This window comes from Haemaphysalis longicornis, unplaced genomic scaffold (genome assembly GCF_048455015.1).
Source record: "Haemaphysalis longicornis isolate Haplotype H1 unplaced genomic scaffold, Haemaphysalis longicornis Haplotype H1 scaffold_4, whole genome shotgun sequence".
In the NCBI taxonomy this organism is placed as follows: Eukaryota; Metazoa; Arthropoda; class Arachnida; order Ixodida; family Ixodidae; genus Haemaphysalis; species Haemaphysalis longicornis.
Window position 1 is genome coordinate 169,165,819 of NW_027526361.1, and position 11,922 is coordinate 169,177,740.

Below are 11,922 nucleotides of genomic sequence, written 5' to 3' on the forward strand. Positions count from 1 at the left end.
GACACATAAAAACGATCTCGCCATCTGTGCAAGCGCTCACACACAATTTGGAAAATTTTTTGTGCACATGACGCTTTTCTACAAGGTTTACAATCCGCTTCTTTTACTATCTGACACCTTACGCCTTGCTCAGGTACAATGAGCTGCGCCAATTCCGCCATTTTTCTTCATACAGTGAGGGAGCGAGGGAGGAAAAAAGCCTAGACGGTGATGATGATGAATAAACATTACTTCAGAAGAGGTGCTGATATTAGGGCACCCGGACGTTGGGAGGCTACCTTAGTCTAGGATGCCTTGAGCTATGCCGGCCATCCGTGCCCTCTCCACCAATTGTGCATGCGCCCTAGACGAAAAGAAAAAAAAGAAACGGAAACTTATTCCGTCGTAAAAAGACAACGGATGAACAAAATCTTGGCGTGGCTTTTATGAAATGGTCAGAAAAAACAACCCACGTGTTTATACAACGTTGCGCGCACCACCGCACAGGGATCTTGGAAGCAAACTTCCCATAATAGTGAACACTGTTCTATATCAATATTAGACCGCTTTCATTGGATAAACTATGACAAGACGTTGAACTCACTTTCCTTTTATGTCGGAGGTTTTGCGTTGTCTGCAATACGTAAAGATGAATAAGTGGGAATACACAGCGTGTGATATCACGGACATTACTTTTTGCCATTCACGGAAACATTTAGTACCAATACGGTGAGTCTGTGAAATTACCTACGTGACGTTTGAGATATTACGGAATGCCAGTTTTGCTATGGTCTTGCCGCACTCCGGAATCGCCGTTCTTGAAATTTTGAGTGTTTATAATTTACGGAAATGTGTCCGGCTACATTTTGCCTGCCGCTGTCTCCGTAAACGCGGCCATTTTCAGATACGTCAATTATTTTATTTTATTCGTGGATCACATGGTTGCATTCCGCGTATTCGCTAGTTTTCAGTTGTATCAATGGTAATGCAGCAGAGACTTAGTGCTCCGGTGTTGGTACGACTAACCATGTCTTTAAAATGAAATGTTGACTTCAAGTCGGGAAAGCGACGTTGTTGTTAACGGTTCAATTTGAAGAGTTGAAAAATTTCTTTGACAATAGTCAGCGCAGCAAGGGCGGGAAGTTAAGACAAAATATGGTTGCAGCCGATCAAAAAAAATATATTCAACAAATAGAAGACAGTCCTGGTGCCATCTTAGGATGCAACTGCCTGCAAAGGTTTCTCAGGTACCTGCGCTTTGGGTGCCATAAATTTGTCAAAAAAACCTATAATGATTGATTGTTGTGTTTAGCGCGCCGACGCAACACCAGCGATGAGGCGCGCTGTAGCGGAGGGCTCCGGATTAATTTTTACCGCCTGGGGATCTTTCACGTGCGCCGAAATCTCGTACACACGAGTGTTTTTGCATTTTGCCTCCATCAGAAAAGTGGCATACGGTCTGGGAATCGAACTTGTGACCTCGTGCTCAGCAGCAGAACGGCTTAGCCACTTAGCCACCGCGGCGGGAAAAATATAAAACCGATATCGAAATCAAATGCCATACCTTCCGCACAAACCTTTTTATATTTTATATCGTTGTTTTTACTTGTGGTTTTTCAAACTTTTATTCACTGATCGTCTCCATTTTACGCTATTAAAACGATCAAAGGTGGAACTGCATAGTTCTGCAGAATCTGCATATTTCTGGAAATGCAGCGCTTTACATGTTTTACCAATTTAGCTATTGTTAGTTTTCTTATTTTTGTTTTTTTCAAAACTCTGTTGGACCAATTATATCCATTAACATTGAAGTTGGAACTTCCACGGAATCTGCAGTACTGTGGAAATGCAGGACGTCACATGGTCCTGGCTTTTGGTCACTCCGCAAAGAACGGCACGCATTAAAAAAAACGGCCCATTTCCCCGCGAGGGGGACTCGAGTAAATGCGTCGCATAGGGGGTGGGTGTATTGCGTTAACGTTTAGTGTTTGGGGAGTTGGTGGTAGTGAATGCGTTGTATCAGCAGCTTCTTGACGTAGTTTGAATGGGTCAAGGATACAAGGCGCGTTCGTAGCCTTTCATTCTGTGTCGGTTTTGTGGCGCAGTGGGAAGAGCGCCATGTACCTCGCGTTCCGCCGACAGGTAGTGAATACGTTGTATCAGCAGCTTCTTGACGTAGTTTGAATGAGTCAAGGATATAAGGCGCGTTCGTAGCCTTCCATCTGTGTCGGCTTTCTGGCACAGTGGATAGAGCACCATGTACCTTGCGTTCCGCCCGCAGGGTCGTGGGATCGAAACTAGGCGCCGGTAAGTAATAATTTTTTTACATAGTGTAGGGGGAGGGGTGCGGACCTGTTGTTGAGAACGAGGAGGGTAGCGTGATGAGGGAGATGAAGAGTGGGGGAGAGGACGCACCTGGAACGGCTGTTGCGGACGCCGAGGCACGCCAACGCCGGGTGACATCGTGAGTTAAAGAAATGTTCTCAATTTAAAAGAACTGAAGGTAATGCAAAGAAGTGTTGAGTTGAGCCGGTAAGCGAAACGGCGACGCTGACGCCGGTTGCGTGGCACGGGCCTCCCGAGGCAACATGGCAACCTCTACGACCAACCAGCGTGGATACGACCCACATGCCATGGAATGGGACACGGGTGCAATTTCCCAGACGCCAAATTCTGCCTTTACACCCAGACTATGGAGCCAAGTTATCAACGACGCGGTAGCACGACGCTCGCAAGCCAATGCCAACAAGGCATCGTCGGACGCCACCCCGGGGTCCGGCACACCGGCAGACAAGACGCAGCCTCCCGCCTCGCATGCCTCTGGACGCAAAGTCAAGCTTATCACCAAACGGAAGCCTCAACCCTTCCCAAAACCCAATCCGCACGACTATGTAATAGTCGTAAATCCCCGTGACTGCATCTCGCTGCATGAAACTTTCTCCGAGAATTGGTACGGAACCGCGTTGGCGTACCTCGGGCCCGAGCGAGCTCAGACTTTGACTGTTCTTCCCTCGAGAGAGCAAAATCTGATCGTCATTCGTATCCCGGACCCCGACACGGCGGACAAGGTGATGGGGGACTTCGCGGGGACAAGATAGAGGCAATGTTTGCAATCTTTGAGGCAATATTTGGAGTGATCGGGAACAAGATAGAGGCAATGTTTGCCACGGAGTCATTGTGGTCCGCAACACAGATACGACGGAGACGCTTCGCGAGAGCGTGTGTTGGAGATCAGGCACCATCGTCCAGGTGCGTAAATTTGGAACATCGAACAAGGCACAAATGAACTTCGCTGGCCAGACGAAGCCGCGCTTTGTTCACTACGACACAATGTCCAACAATGTCCGACACAATGTCCCCGTCCAACCCTACTACCGAACAATTCTGGCCAGCAGCAAGTGCGGTGTCGTCGTCCATCGGACGGACGCTTGTCCCAACCAAATACCGAATACGTGTGCCCTGTGTGTACAGCAGGTGCAGCTTGTGGAGGAGGGAGTGCGGGCCCCTCATGACTGTGTGCCAGTGTGTTCTGTGTGTGGCGGAGCGCACGTCACCAACTCACAAGCATGTACGGCCAAGTACTGTATTTCCAAAGCGGCTGCCCCAAACGGCAGAAAATCCCAGATGGAGGCCAAGAAACGTCGCCAGCTTCAGCCTGGCGATGAGCCCGGTGAGCCGCCGCGCCAGGACAATGCCAAGGCAGACAACCAAGCTCCCTCTAGCGGAGCAGTCGGGAAGTAGCCGACGGTGCAATCCTGCAGATGGGGGGCAAGGCCTGGGGCAACGCCGTCAAAAACGGAAAGCAGTTGAGCGGTACGGGCGGGGCTGCCTCCTCGTCCCCCTCTAATCTCCCGTCTTCGGTGCGCAGAGCCGAGCAAAATATTTTGAGCAACCTGCAAGCACAAACCGAAACGTTGCAAAAATAATTAGCAGCAGCCGATGCAAAGCAGACCTAAACAGTCTGCCTTTCTCCTCCCCCGCAGTAGAGGCAATGGAGAGTGAGTATGGCGCAGCGGCGAAGGATGCGCTAGCTGCTCTTGAGGCTCGTATGAGCGGCCTTGAGGCCCGTACGGACAGTGATAACTGGCCTCCAAAATCAAATCTCAACTCTCGTAGAAGCCGCGATGGGAAAATGTCAGAGGCCATCCCCACCCTCCATTCACGCGAGGGAGCAGCCGTCAAGATCAACCTGTCACGATCAAGATCAATCTGTCGTCGAGACGCTTTGGGGTACCGGCGGGACACGTCCTTAATTAGGCCGGTTCGTTTGTTGGAACGTGCGGCACGTGCCAACAAGTCGCACGTTCCAACAAACGAACGGGCCTAATTAAGGACGCGTCCCGCCGGTACCCCAAAACGTCTCGACGACAGATTGGTATTGATCTTGACAGATTGATCTTGACGGCTGCTCCCTCGTGTGAATGGAGGACCACCCCCACGTCGCTATTGCTGGCTCGGGAGCGCCGCCATCACAATCACTCGTTAACCTCACCTACCATGGCGGGCAGCCCTAAAATTCGGAAATACGCGTGATCCCATTCGGCCAACCCCATTGAAATCTTCCAGTGGACCTGTCGGGGCTTTAAGTCCCACACAAAGCGGGTCGACTTCCGACTTTTCCTCACGTCGTTTGAAAACCTTCCTGCTGTGGTAGCCCTTCAAGAGCCAGGCAGCGGTGCCACGCATTTCATTTCAGCAAGGCCCCTTATCCTGCATCTGCGTGCATACAAATTACACGGCCAACTTAGTTGACCTTGACCTTAAGCCAAAATTCTCGTACGTGATGGTAACACTCCTTCCGCTACGCAAGCAGGACCGCGCACTACACGTGCTAAACATCTATTGCTCGCCGAGACTAGCCAACATTACATTCGCAGACCTTCTTAGCCGCGCCTTAAAGGCGGCGGGCAAGGACCCCCTGGTGATTGTTTGCAATTTTAACGCCCCCAGCGCACTTTGGGGATATGTGCGTGAAGAGCGGCGTGGACGTAGATTGGCGGAACGTATGTCCTTGCTGGGCCTAACTCTTCACACCGACCCTGCATACGGAACTCGCGTGGGTAATTCCGTGACCCGGGACACATGTCCGGACCTTACGTTCACAAAAAACATCCAATATGGAGATTGGGTCAACACCGAGGAGACCCTCGGCAGCGACCACTGCATACTCAACACCACCATTCGCACCCGTCCCTTGGCAAGAGCTTACGCCGAGGCAAAATTACCCGATTGGAATAAATTTCGACAAACATACACTATCTTCACCCCCATTAAGGAGCAAGGGTACCACGCCTGGCCCCAGCAATTGCGTTCGACCCTTTGCTCCACAGAAACCCACATTAAACTCTCGGATGCGACTCCGGAGGTGGATAACTACCTCCTTCACAACGGGGCTGCTCGGCACAGCCTCGTCCGCCGGTGGTGCCGACAAAAAGACAACCGAAAACTAAAAAAATTCGCATCGCCGAGATAACCCAGCGAGCGGCAGAGTACGCGGCCCAGTTTGCCGACTCCAACTGGGAGGGCCGATGCAACACGGCCGCGCGACAATTGTCCAGCAAGAGTACTTGGCGCCTCTTCCGCCCCATGATCGATCCGACCCAAGCTCGAACAGAGACACAGAAGCACCTCCAAACGAGCGATTCACAGCTTCGATGGGGACACGACAAAATTGGCATGCAAACTGCGAGACCAATAACTAAGCACACAGTCGGACCCCCGATGGTCCGCGTACTCGTAAGCAGGTTGCGAGAACGCGGAGCTGGATCAACCGTTCCAGCTATACGACCTGAAGGCGGCCCTAGAAAAAATGAGGCGAGTAACGGCACCAGGACGGGAACACATCACTGTGAAACTACTTGCCAATCTTACAGGCTCTACCTACACTTTGGTCCTTGCTTACATCAACTCTATTTGGCTAGGGGAAACACCCCTCCCGATTGATGGGAAGACCGCCGTGGTCACCTTCATACCTAAAGCGGGCAAAGCCATTGACACGGACAACCTCTGCCCCATCTCCCTTTCTTCTTGTGTGGGAAAGTTAATGGAAAAGATGGTGCTCGCTTTGCATTTGAAGGGGGCCTTTCATAACGTGACTCATGAAATTATCCTAACACATCTCTCACAAGTGAACTGCGGCCAAAATGCTTTCAAATACATTAAGCAATTCCTCACTGGCCGACAATCATACATTCGAATTCTGGACATGGAACACGGCCCTTACCAATCAAGCCAAGAGGGACCCCACAGGGAGCGGTCCTCTCGACCCTTCAATTTATTCTGGCAATGACAAGGCTTCCTGCTCTGCTGGAGAAAGTCGAAGGCATCGGGCATGCGCTGTATGCCCACGACATCACCATCTGGGCGTCACACGCTGTGTTCAGGAAACACATCTGAATTCCAAGCACACAAATTTCTTGAATAGTTACATGGTCTTCAGAAAGGACAGGGATGGCTGCACACACTCTTCTGGCGGTGTGGCCATAATTGCCCAGAAATCCTTAGCCTGCCACCCTGTCACTCTGAACACTATCCTTGAGGCTGTAGCAATACGCTTGATAATATTTAATAGGTTGATAACGGTATGCTCCATATACATTCCTCCTGATGTTTCACTTTTAAGCTCTGACTTCGAGGCGCTGGTTGACCAGCTGCCCGAACCATACATCCTGACAGGCGACCTGAATGCTCACAACACTCTTTGGGGCTCTTCTCGCACCGATGCCCGAGGTCGCCTTATAGAGAAATTCCTTACATATTCAGGAGCATGCCTTTTCAACAATAAACAGCCTGCATACCATAGCATAGGACACAACACATACTCATGTCTTGACTTGGCTATTGGTTCTGCAATTCTCTTTCCATGTCTTGAGTGGGGCGTGGGCACTGACCCATACGGTAGTGACCACTTCCCCACCTCGCTCACATACATAGGTAAAGGCCCATGCAGTCCATCTTCCCATAATAGGTTCAATGGAGCACGAGCTAACTGGAATACATTTACAGAGACATCCAAACTACACCACACATCCATAGGACACCTACACGGCGAAGAAGCTACCCAACTCCTCACGGCACACATCCTCGACGCCGCCGAAAAGTCTATTCCCCACGCCGCTGGTGCCCCACGCAATCAGAGGAGGCCGTGGTGGAATGAGGACTGTAGGCGGGCGCGAGAGGCCCAGAATAAGGCGTGGGGTATCCTTCGTCGGTACCCCACGTCGGGAAACCTCCTCTTGTTCAAACGGGCCATGGCGTTAGGAAAACGTGTGCGCCGTGGGGCAAAACGAGAGAGTTGGCGTACATTCATAACATCAATAAACTCCTACACATACACAAGGAAAGTATGGACACGAATACGTAAACTCAAGGGACAACAAACACACAGCCTGCCTCTGGTCAGCACTACAGGGGATACACTCGAAGACCAGGCTGACACACTCGCACAACACTTCCAACACGTGTCCAGTTCAGCACACTACACAAACACTTTCCTGAAACATAAAGCCTGTTGTGAAAAGAAGTACCTACGCGACAGCAACAAATCACAGACTTCTTACAACTCCCTGTTTTCACTACATGAGCTGAGGGCTGCTCTAAGCACGTGTAAACCCTCAGCTCCAGGCCCAGACAACATCACATACACAATGATACAACACCTGCACGCAGACACTCTTCTAACACTCTTACACCTATATGACAAAATATGGCTTTCGGGGCACATTCCAAACTCTTGGAAGGAGGCTATAGTTGTAGCTTTCCTGAAGGAGGGAAAGGACCCGTCATCCCCCTCAAGCTATCGTCCTATAGCCCTGACGAGCTGCCTGTGCAAGCTCTTCGAGAAGATGGTAAATCGCAGGCTCCTGTACTTCCTCGAGTACAACGGTCTTCTCGAGAGCTGCCAGGCAGGCTTTAGGGTGGGGCGATCGACGAACGATCAACTGGTAGCTCTTGACTCGTACATCAAGGATGCCTTCGCGCATAGGCAGTATTGTGTAACTGTGTTTTTCGACCTCGAGAAGGCCTACGACACCGCTTGGCGGTACGGGATCCTCAGTGACCTAAAGTCATTCGGTGTCTCGGGTAACATGTTAAACACTCTTGTCAGTTACCTGTCAGAAAGAACGTTTCGAGTGAGAGTCGGTGGTGCACTCTCAAGGGTTCACGTGCAAGAAAATGGCGTGCCACAAGGTGGTGTGTTAAGCTGCACTCTCTTCATAGTAAAAATGAACTCTCTTGGTAAGGCACTGCCACCCACAATCTCTTATTCCATGTATGTAGATGACGTCCAGATATCCTATAAATCATGTAATATGTCAATCTGCGAACGTCAAGTCCAGCTTGGTGTAAAGAAACTTGCCGGCTGGGCAGACAAGAATGGTTTTAAATTGAATGCTGCAAAAAGTTCCTGCGTTGTGTTCTCCAGGAAGCGTGGGGTCCATCCGGACCCAGACATTCATCTTAATGGCATGTCGCTTCCTGTGAACAAGGAGCACAAGTTCTTAGGTGTGGTGTTTGATCACAAACTCACATTCATTCCCCACATCAAGGAACTTAAAAATAAATGTCTCAAAACAATGAATATACTTAAGGTTCTCTCCCATCAATCTTATGGTTCCGACAAAGAACTCCTACTACGGCTATATACTGCTTTGGTTGGGTCTCGTTTGGACTATGGCAGTGTGGTGTATGGGCCGGCGAGTAAAACGGCGTTGCGAATGCTTGACCCAGTGCTACACTTGGGGCTTCGTCTCGCCTCGGGTGCTTTTCGCACTAGCCCTGTGGAGAGTCTGTATGTCGAGTGCGATAAGTGGAGCCTTGAGAACCAACGAACGTATATGGACTTGCTTTATGCTTTTAAAATTTCATCACTCAATAATCATCTTTTTTATCCTGTCTTTAACGATACATCAACATCTCTGCTCTTTGCAAATCGCCCATCCGTTCCTCTGCCCTTTTCATTTAGAGTGAGAGAGCAAGCCTCGGATCTGAGCGCTTCGTTTTTAGATGTGTACAGGTCATCCTTTGCTAACAGTTTACCGCCTTGGCAAGTTCGCCCGGTGTCGTGCGACCTTTCTTTTATGAGACTTGACAAAAATCGTGTACCACGAGCTGCAATACTGCAGCACTTTCTGTCTTTGCAGTTTAAATACACATGTGCAGAATTTTATAGTGACGCTTCTAAAACCTCCAGTATGGTGTCATGCGCTGCTCATGGTCCAAACTTCAATGCAGCCAGAACCATGAGCGTGCACACAATTTTTTCAGCAGAAGCGTATGGAATTTTACTGATTGTACGACATATCCTTGAAAATCACATTCCCAATTCCATCATATACACATATTCTTTGAGTGTTGTTCGCGCACTGTCATCGCACAAGCCCCCCAGAAACCACATAGTTAATCTTGTATTCTGCACTATCATGTCCGTGTATGCACAAAAGCATGAGCTGGTCCTCTGCTGGTTCCCAGGACACGCAGGGATCTCTGGGAACGAGTTGGCAGACGAGAGGGCCGGTGCTGCTGCACTCAGGAACACTGTGGACATTACCCTACACAGACCTCAAGCCACACGTAAGACAACACCTGCGCAGAACATGGCAAACACACTGGGACGAACAGACAGACAACAAACTACATGTAATAAAGCCACACTTGGGACGGTACACAGCTGACTCACACAACAGACACACGGAAGTCGCTTTGGGTAGGTTACGGATAGGGTACACCCATGCTACGCACTCGTATCTGCTGACGGGATCATCTAGACCCCAGTGCAGTAGGTGCGGAGCGGCCCTATCCGTAGTACACATACTAATCACATGCAAGGCACTTCACATAACACGACACAAACACTTCAGAGAACTGTACAGACTACATATTCCCCTACATCCGTCGTTTTTTCTAGGTGATGATGCCATTGTTTCCGTGAAACGTGTGTTTGAGTTGTTGTCAGAAGTCAAGTTTTTAAACCTCATTTTCTATCATTCATAATGAAATCTGGCCCTATACACCAGTCATGCTCATTGTCGTTTTGTGATTTTACTTTTGTTTTTGCTGAGTTTACTTAGTATTTAAGGTTTCAACCCTCATTAATGACCATTGATTTGGCGCTCTTTGCCCCAGTTGGCCTTGCGCCATAAACATCCAACCATCATCATCATCAGGAGGCATGGAGGCCAATCTGCAGCAAGTGGCGAACGTCGTGGACCGTCGCTGTGGCCTCCAGTGCTCCCCGTCCAAATCGGAATTCGTGCACATACGCCCCTCACCAAAGTGCACCACCAAAATCAACCTGTCCCTTCACAGCGCACCCATGCCCGAACGCGATGAGATCAGAATACTGGGGCTCTTCACTCACAAACATCGCAGAGCAGACACAACATTGGCCAAATTGCGTAAAGTGGGGTACCAGGTGGGCCGGATGATCCGCCGGGTTTCTAATAAGTGCGGGGGTTACAATGCAACGATGCCTTGCGGCTGGCGCATGCATTTGTAACCAGTCGAGTCTTGTACTCGGCTCCAAACCTTCACTTACGCAGGTTTGACGAAAACGTACTCGAGGTCATTCTCCGTAAAATCTACAAGCGCGCTCTCGACCTTCCGCTACACATCTCCATCCAGCGCCTATTAGGCCTAGGAATGGTGAACACATTCAAGGAGGTGCGTGAGGCGCACTTGTCAAATCTATACACTAGACTCTCTAAAACGCCGTCGGGTTGCCGCCATCTTGCCAGATTGCACATCCATCATCCAATACATACGGAAAACCGCGTACAGGTTCCCGAAGTCTGGAGATATGCCGTGCATGTGCGTCTTCTTCCGGCCAACATGACACGAGATGACCACAGTGGCCGGCGCGTCGCGCGGGCAGAAGCATTGGCTCGCCACTATGGTCGAAAAAACTGAGTCTTTTACGTAGACGCCTCCGGCCCGCACCACGGGGGTTGGTACACGGCCGTGGTCGTCGACCAAAACACACCAGTGAACGGACTCACTTTCCGTGCACACAATATTACACACGCGGAGGAGATTGCCATCGGTCTAGCCACCGCAGATCAGGACTCGCGGGTCATTATCACCGACTCAAGGGGTTCCGCCGCAGTATCGAACAGGGTTGCTTTCCACACTTCGCTTACAAAATTCTGCAAAACAGTAACTACCTGGGTGCCCCCGCTAATCGGACGATCATATGGGCTCGGGCTCGCACGGGCCTTGAGGGTAACGAGGCCGCTGACGCCGCTGCCCGCGCGCTCACTCTCCGGGAGCCATCCTCATCCCCTACCGATCCGGACCTAGAACCCAATCCCGCTTGCACCTTTAAGGACGTCACACAGTTTTATCAATCCGGCGATTCTGTCTATCCCAAGCCCTGTAGGGGCCTCAGAAGGCCGAGGACCGCATCCTCCCTCGGCTTTATACGAAAACTCTTTTGTGCCCGGCACTCAATACACTTCTACCCCGCTTGCACGGGGAAGTGCCCGCACTGTGAGGAAGATTCCTTTGACATTTTCCACATGGTGAGGTTGTGCCAGAAAAGCCCAAACTTGCCCCCTCTACCCAACCGTTCCCGGGAGGACTGGAAGGCAGCCCTGCTCGGCTGCGCTGACCTGATGGCCCAACGGAACCTGGTCGGGCGGGCCCCGGCCACGGCCGACGCCATTTGGCCCCGTAAGGGCGAGCCCACCTAGTCTTTGTCCGGGGCAGCCTCTTAAGGACCGCTCTCCACCCTCCCTGTACAAACTTCTGTAAATAAATGTTTTTCAGTCAGTCAGTCAGATGCTATGAAGGTGTAGGAAAGGAAGCCGTGAACTCGGTGATGCACTGTGGCTCTCCTACATTTTTTTGGGTGTGCAAACCCCGGCCGGAACTTCGAGAGCGACTTAGTCATGCGGCCGCCCAGGCGCTCGATCGTGTTCGATCTTCGTGGCGCGTGGCACTGCT

General features: G+C 50.7%; 1 pseudogene; it reads left to right on the forward strand.

Annotated features, from left to right (window-relative positions):
• The first annotated feature begins 2,567 nt into the window (after positions 1–2,567).
• Positions 2,568–11,669, forward strand: LOC144180092 (uncharacterized; annotated as a pseudogene).
• Positions 11,670–11,922: the final 253 nt, after the last annotated feature.